Consider the following 9,109-nt stretch of genomic DNA (forward strand, 5'->3'; position numbering starts at 1 on the left):
CTGATGGATTACCTGATGTCAGGAGTTCTAGATCACCCAGGCCAACATGGTGAAACCCTGTCTCTACTAAAAACATACAAAAATTAGCCAGGTGTGGTGGAATGCACCGTAACCCCAGCTACTCAGGAGGCTAAGGCAGGAGAACGGCTTGAACCCGGGAGGCGAAGGAGCCAAGATCATGCCATCGGACTCCAGCCTGAAAGACAAGGGCGAAACTCTGTCCCAACAAAACAAAACAAAACAAAACAAGGAGTATTACCAGTGATAAAGAAGGACATTTCATAATTTTAAACAGCGATTTCATCAAGAAGATATAACAATTCTAAATATGTATGCATCTAGAAATAGAACTTCAAAAATATGCAGCAAAAGCCAACAGAATTAAAAAGAAGAATTAGACAATTCCACAGTTATAGTTAGTGATTTCCACACTCTATTTGATATAACAAATAGACAAAAATCCATTAAGATATAAAAGATTTGAGCAACAATATTAACCAATGTGACCTAATTTATGTTTATTAAATACTACATCTAACAACTGCAAAAAGTACATTTCTGTTCATGCATGCATGGAAACAAGATAAATTATGTGCTGGATTATAAAGCATGTCATAGTACATTTCAAAAGATTGAAATCCTAGCTTGTACTAGGCTCTCAGTAAGAAGCATTTAAATTGCCAAAATAATGTCGATATCATTTGTTAGTATTTAGTGTTCAGATCAGCCTATTGACAATGTATGAAAGGCTTCATTTTTCATATTCAGAACTGAAGTTGAAAGTAATGCTGACAAAGAAAAAGATTGAGAATTAGAGGAAGAGTGGTGGAATGAAAGGTAGAAATACATATTCAAAGCGGGGATGAAAAGATATTCAGTTAATGGAACAAGAACTAGAGGATTAGTATATTGTTCAAAGCTATAAATCAATAGATGTATTAAAAAGTGACGTAACTAGCAAACATTTGGAGAGAGATGGACAAAGGAAAGTAACGACAGCGTAAGTTGAATACTTATCTTTTGTAATGGGGAATTATTAAAGATCGTGTAAAGTCAGTAAGTCAAGAAATTATTGTTCAAACATATTATTTAAAGTTAGAAAGGTAGTTACCAGATAATCTAAAATAAATATCGTTAAATACATTTCCTCTAGGGAATAGGACTAGATTTCAAAAGGGTGGGATGGGAAACTGTGTTTTTCTTTTTAAGTTCTTCTGTACTATTTAATTTTTTACCTTGTGCATGTATTAATTCAAAAAAATCTTAATAAACTCAAATAAAAATCTTAAAAAAAAAAAAGAATGTGTTCTCTGACCACAACAGAATCAAATTAGAAATCAGTAATGAGCAGATAATCATCAAATCTATGGAAAAATTAAAATATTAATTTTAGAGGAAGCCAGGTAGAGGGTTTACAGGAACCCTGTTATTTTTGCAAGGCTTCTATAACTCCAAAAGTATTCCAAAATAAAAGGCGGTTTTATTTAGCTAAAAAAGACACTGAAGACAGACCCTAAACTGGGAGAAAATATTCTCTCTAGATAGATGGATGAGATTCATTCATTCACAGACAGGCAGACAGGTGGACAGACACAGACACACAAACAGAGAGATATAATATATGTGTAGATAAATAGATTATCTTCAAACTTTATAAAGAACTTACATCCAGAGTTTAAAAAGAACTCCTACAACTCAATAAGAATTCAAACCATCCAAATAAAAACGGATAAATAATTTAGAAGACTTAATAAAAGAAGATATAGGAATGGTCGGTAAACACATGAAAAGGCGCTCAACATTATTATTAACAGGGAAATGTAAATTAAAGCCACAATAAGACGCTACTTCACAACTCTTAGTGTACTGGCAAGCATATGAAACAAGTGTAACTCATTAATCACTGCTGGAAGTGATTTATGATACAACCTCACTGGAAAAAAATTTGGCAGTTCCTTATAAAGGTAAATACCCACCTATCATAGGACCCAGCAATTCTGTTTCTAAGTATTCTAAGTTTCCAAGAGAAATGAAAATCAATCTTCACAAAATGACCTGTATGAAAATATTTATAGCAGATTTATTCTTAATAGCTAAACCTGAAAATAACCTAAATGTTTAACAGGTGAATGGAAAAATTGTAATTTAGTACTTATCACCAAAAAGGAACAGATTACTGATCTACACAACAGCATGGCAAATCTCAAAAAAATGTTGTATATTAGGGAGATGGATACTCCATTATAATGCACTGTATGCCTGCATAAAAATATCTCATGTACCCTATAAACATATACACCTACTATACACCCATAAAATTAAAAATTAAAAAAAAATATGTGTTAGAGTTCTCTGAAGAAACAGAGAGACAGACGGAGATTTATTATTATGGGAATTGACTCACATGATTATGGAGGCCAAGAAAGACTTCTTGGCCACTATCTGCCATCTGCAAACTGGATACCTAGGAAAGCTGGTGGTCTAATTCAGTCTGAGTCTGAAGGCCTGAAAACCAGGAGCTTCAATGTTCAAGGGCAGAAGAATTTGGATGTCCTAGCTCAAGACAAGAGAGAGTTTGTCCTTTCTCTGCTCGTTTGTTCTATCTGGGCTTTCAATGGACAGGATGATGCCCGACCACATTGATAAGGGCAACCTTCTCTACTCAGTCCACCAACTCAAACGATAAATCTCTTCTGGAGATACCTTCATGGACAAGCCCCAAAATAATGTCTTAGCAGCTATCTGGGCATCCCTTAGCCCAGTCAAGTTGACATAAAATTAACCATCATACACATGGTGAGCGAAGAAGTCAGACACAAAGAAGTGTACTGTATGACTCCATTCATATCAAGTTCACAAATGGGCAAGCTAATCTCTAGTGATAAAAATCAGAATATCAGTTGCCTGGGGGGCTGGGGGTGGAGTTACTGGAAAGCAGTCCAAGGGAATTTTGGGGGATGATGAAAAGGTTTTGTTATCTTTATTTGGGTGTTAGTTTCATACATTTACATATTTGTCAAAAGCAAATATGTAAATAAGTATAAATGTCAAAAGTCATTGAAATGTACACTTAAAATCCTTGCATATTACTGCATGTAAACTGTATCTCACTAAAACTGACTTAAAAAGGAAATTCATGGAACTAAACTTTACATTCAGAAATAAAATTCCCAATTATCAAATAAGCCAAAGTTTTAAGTATATTTTATTTCTATTATTCTGCTGTGGTTATCAGAGAAAGTATCTCTAATCAGGAAAAAACTCAGGTTTTGTGGGGTCTGAAATGTCTGTAATCTTGAAGGCCCACTGTGATCAAGTGAACCCAAACTTACAAATACAAATTAGGCATGAATGAGAATATTTATTTAAAGTGACAACGTAGCCAGAGGAAATTACAAAATTTTTAGAATCTGACAATACCACAAACATCACTGTAATTTTCGCCTACATTTTTGGCTGCATATGATTTGATCATCTGTTTATATTATAATGATTTTGTAACATCCTTTTTTTTAGAGATTAGTGAAAGATAATTTACTCTTCTAGCATGGTTGATATAATTTTTTTATTGGGAAGTGTAAAAGATGCAACTTCATCTGCAGAAACTGTGTGTGGTGGTGCTACAGTTTCATGCCCTGGAAATAGTCTTTTATGTGATTCCCATTAAAAAAAGTATGGTATATTTGTAGTTGGATATACTGCCTTATTGAATATATTCCTGATAGAAGGGTACTTTTATTCTGGCTAGGCATATATGAGAACCAAATCCTGAGCTTGTAATTTTACATGTCTAACAGCTGCAAGAATTCTTCATGGATTAGCATCTATTTCCATACATTCCAAACCCTGTTCTTCTACCACTACCACCACATAATTCTGGTGCTGGACACACACCCTTATTGCAACAAGTTCATGAGCCCACAGTTTTCTGTCATGATGCTGCATGAATTAGCTCCTTAGGTAGTAGCAGTATTCTTGGAGGTCATCTCTCCACCAGGACACCCAGCAGTAACATAACTCTATGGAAATGACAGCAAATCACATAAACATATTCTATTAACCCCAAAATAAATATATCCCCAGCCTGATTTCACCTTAGTCAGACCTAAGTAATGCCCATGGCCACCCAGTAGCAGTCGACCTGAGGACGCATGTGACCAAGGAAAAGTTGAAGAAGGAATAGCAACCCTAACTGATTGTGGTTAAAATAAATATTGTACTTTCGCAAATTTTACAGAAACATATGGTCATTTGAACACATTGCTGGAACTCTTCCTGGGACCTTGGAAAGGGCCTGTGCAAGTGTGTGGTCCTGAAGATTAGTTTTCATTAAATCTGTTTCTGTCTCTAACTCTGTCTGCGTGGACACTTCTTGAGAGCCTGCTACTCTTGTTCTAATTATGCAGAAACCTCAGCTGTTTCCTTTTCTTCCAAGAAAATCAGGCTTTTGTGTTTGTGTTTGATGAGGGAGTTGTCCACTTTCTACAAAAGATGAATGGGCAGGCCTTCAAACGCTTTCCACATCCTAAATCATACTGCAATTTGTCATTCGGAGGACGCAAAAGGAGGAAACCCCGAAGAGGAACTCAATGCTAGCAAATGCACTAACTTGAACCACATCGCCCTCTTTGGGAAATGAAAACTTTTCTTGATATAAGGTTTCCATTTAACCAATATTTAAAGTAGGTTTTCATTTATCCTAAACAGAATTTTGGTGGAGTTGGGTCTCAAAGGTTTTGTTCAATATCTCCCATTATAATGAGAGTTAAAAAGGAGAAACAACCAAATGAAAACTTCAAAGACATATAGAGAGGGATATAGGAATAGAATCTGGAAAAATTTAGTCTTCCTGTGAAATACCTGTATGGAACACTGGAGTCAGTTATTTCTGAGAGAATAAGTTGATCGTATCTTCATGGAAAGATAATTTAGACCCTCTGGCCACATCAAATCCTTTCTGGAGCAAGATATAAGGGATATGGCCGGGTATGGTGGCTCACGCCTGTAATCCCGGCCCTCTGGGAGGCCGATGCTGGCAGTTTGCTTGAGGCCAGAAGTTCGAGACCAGCTTAGTCAACAGGGCAAAACCCCATTTCTACAAAAAATATAAAAACTAGCCAGAAGTAGTGGTGTGTGCCTGTAATCCCAGCTACTCAGGAAGCTGAGATGGAAGAATTGCCTGAACCCAGGTGGTGGAGATTGCAGTAAGACAAGACTGAACCATTGTACTCCAGCCTGGGTGACAGAGCAAGACTCCATCTCAAATATATATATGTGTATATATATATTTATTTATATGTATATAATATGTACATACATATAATTTATATGTATATAATATGTACATACATTAATAAATTCATACATAATTAAAAAACTGAAAGATTCCCTCAGTTCCACTCAGCTCTACTCTACTCTGGCGGCAGTGTGATACAATGCTAAGTGCACGAACAAGACTCAAGCAGACCTGGGTTCTGGTCTCTACTCTGCCCCTCACTACTTTTGCGACCTTGGTGTACATTTGTACAGTTATTTTTCTCTTGCTGTTTTCATGATTTTCTCATTGTCTTAGCTTGATTATGATATGTTTGGTTGTGAATATCTTGTGTTTATCCTACCTGGAGTTTGTTTAGCTTCCCAAATTTGGGAAAATGTTGCCACTATTTCTTCAAATATTTACCCGCTCTTTTATTTTTCTATCCCTTTTCTGGGATATTCATTACACACATAATGATATGAGAGAGAATGATGGGGGTTGGAGAGAGAGACAGAGACAGAGAGAGACAGAGCACACGCATGTGCTGACACCTCAATCTACAGGTCTCCTCTACCTTGACACACTGATTCTTGCTGATGTGATAGGCCCATCTATTTCCTTTGTCATCCTCACCTTCTTAGCCACTTGGTGTTAAGGAGTGATCACAAGAAGTCCCTGAAGCTAGCCAACACACCACTATTTTGTGATTTCAAAAAAACCATCATAGAGTTTGCTCTGTGTGTCAGTTACTTACAGGATTCAATGCCCCACTGGCTCTATTGAGAGGCCATCACAGAGAACAACCTCACTCAGAAGCCCCCCACTTTAATTTGCTCAGCACCAGCTACTTCCCTTACACATTATGGCTTAAAGTAATAGGTGTTTTCTAGATTGATTAAAGATGCATTTTTCAGAGACAAAACAGTCTTCTTAAACAGGAAGTTCTTATTGGCTCATTTTTTCACCTCTTGAATCAGCAAATACATATCCAATCCCAGCAAAGTATTTATCATTGTGTGAGATGCTGAGGACATCGAATATGAAAAGACCCCTCATTTCTGCCTCTAATCTCAGTCCTTAGATGTGTCACATTTAAAACTATGTCAAGAGTACATCATATGGTAATTATTAAATAGCTCCTTAAGAGTAATCTCTTAAAGTCACAGCTACAAATTAAACTGGCAAAAAGTAGCTTCTGGAAATAAATAATAATAATTCCTAATACTTAGGTGGCACTTGTAGTGTACCATTTTAATAAGTTTCTTATCTGGTACTTAGATAAAATAAGCATGCTTTCTAGAAGCATGCTTTCTACCAATCTACTTGAAGTTCAAAACAAGTACATGACTTTAAAAAAAAGAAGCATCTTGTAGTTCAAATAACCTTGTAGCTCGTAAGTCCTTTTACCAGACAGACCCATGTACACAAAATGGCATCTTCTTGATATTGCCAACTGAAATGTGACATGGAAAGAATACTTCCTTCACCACAGAATTTAAGGATTTTAAAAGACTTGGCCTGACACTGTAACAAAAGGGAGACTATCCTCAGATTTGCAGATACATTATTTAGAATTTACTTATAAAAAAGCTGGGAAATATCTTCCTTTAGTGAGAAGATTCCAAAGGCCTACATAATCCTGTTTTTTCTGAATATTGACATCAGCAATGTAATACTAATGCCCTTTAAGTGTCAAAAACATCATGTAAACATTTCCAGATATCAGAACTAGATGATAAAGATTTGGCTTTTAGATACCACACCAGCATTTAGGTCACATCAAATCAAACCCAACCCTGAATCTGACTCTATGCATTTCATAAAATTGCCTTACCCAAATATAAAAAGAGTCGTGGTCAGCAGTGAAATTTCCACATTATTTTTCCTCTTTTCGTTCCATTTACGGTGAGAAGTTTGTTTGTTTCTGCCGACACACATTTATAAATGTTCTGTTCTACATGGAAAGTTAACACTACCAGAGTGAGTTTTACTTTAAACATGCAAGGAGATGTTTTTATATGTACAGAAAGGAAACTATCTAACCATTACATCAAGGAGGAAAATTGGGTAGATATGTCCTGACAGACTGTGAGCATAGTGGCTGCACTGAAGTCATGAGGGCTCTTATTAGCTAAGAATAAAATCTCATTATCTCAAGTTATGGGTGACAAAATTTGGAAGAACACAGTTTCCACTTAAAAGTATCCTAGTTATCTGCTCTGGAGTAATACAAAATCCAAGGACACCAAGGCTGCTTCCTGGTTATCATGTGTGCCACTGTTGTGCTTATAATCTGAGACTTCGACTCTCAGACTTCATTGCCTCCTGGCAATAGCCACCATGAATTGTTTAGGAGGGGATGACAATTTAAAGCAGTATTTTCTAAGTAGCTAAAATAAATCTAGTCTCAGGTATTATGACTAGAACAGCACCAAGAAGCATGCCCTGATCCATCCAGGCTGGGTCATGGGTACAGATCTAGCAACTCAATCCGTTTTCCAAAATAGCGGCGATCTGTGTCAAGTTAAGAATTTGTTTCCCTTCCTAATCCTTTGGCTGTCAACTGACTTGGAATTCAAAACGTATTATTTTAGCTAAAATTTATGAGTTATTTCTTTGTCTCAGTTTTCTTTCTTAAGATTTCCTTGTATGTTTAAAAATAACTACAATGCTTAGCACTTTGGGAGGCTGAGGCGGGTGGATTATCTGATGTCAGGAGTTTGAGAACAGCCTGACCAACATGGTGAAACCCACTCTCTACTAAAAATACAAAAATAGCCAGGTGTGATGGGCACCTGTAATCCCAGCTACTTGGGAGGCTGAGGCAGGAGAATCACTTGAACCCTGGAGGTGGAGGTTGCAGTGAGCCAAGATCATACCATTGCACTCCAGCCTGGGTGACAGAGTAAGATTCCATCTCAAAAATAAGAAAAAGAATAACTATAATGTGTAGTGATAAACCCAGTTATATCAGAATGGTAGATTATTTTCCCTACTAAAAGAACCCTCCAGATTTATGGATGTGTTGCTTTGACTTACATCCATCCATGTTGTAACAGAGCTTAGCCACTGTCTTCTTTGCCTTTCTTTGGTTCCTCCCACATGTTGAGAGTGGTAATGAGGTATAAACACTGTTAAACATTAAAATATATATTCAATTTATTGATCCATTTTCTCTGACAAAAGAAACAGGCCATATCCAATAAGAAATTAAATCATTCAAATATGTCTTTGTAACTGGAAATTCATTCACTCTTTCATAAGAATTTGAAGCTATATATTTAGAAAATATATGCAGTCATTACTTGAGGAAACTGAATAAAATCCACTACAAATTTGAGTGGATTGAAAGGATCCAAGACATTTTCACAACTGTCTTCCCAGGCTTCTCCACAGTATGAATACAAAATAAGACATTAGAGATCTAAGTCTTGAGAAACGTGTTTCATATTTAGGGCAAACAAATGTTTCTCAGCTGATTTACAATCTCTTCTTTTCTCAAAAGCAGCAAAAACCACCACTCTAATGGAAAATGGAAAAGAATGGTCTGAAGGACCACCATGCTACCATGTGGCACAAGATCTAGATCACGCATTGCAGTGGTTCTTAAATGAGGTCCCTGGTCCAACAGCCTCAGCATCACCTGCAAACTGGTTAAAGATGCAAATTCTCATGTCCTTCTTCAGAAGAACTACATTAGAAACTGAGGATGAGGCCCAGCAGTCCCTGTCCTAACAAGTTTTCCAGGTGACCTTGATGCACACTAAAGCTTGGTACCACTGCTCTGTGGCATTTTTTTTTTTAATCTGCAGCCTGCTATTGTAAATCTGCCATACTTAAAAAGAAAGGAGT

The sequence above is a fragment of the Sapajus apella genome, unplaced genomic scaffold (assembly GCF_009761245.1).
Source record: "Sapajus apella isolate SASKATOON/1434 unplaced genomic scaffold, GSC_monkey_1.0 scaffold7, whole genome shotgun sequence".
NCBI lineage: Eukaryota > Metazoa > Chordata > Mammalia > Primates > Cebidae > Sapajus > Sapajus apella.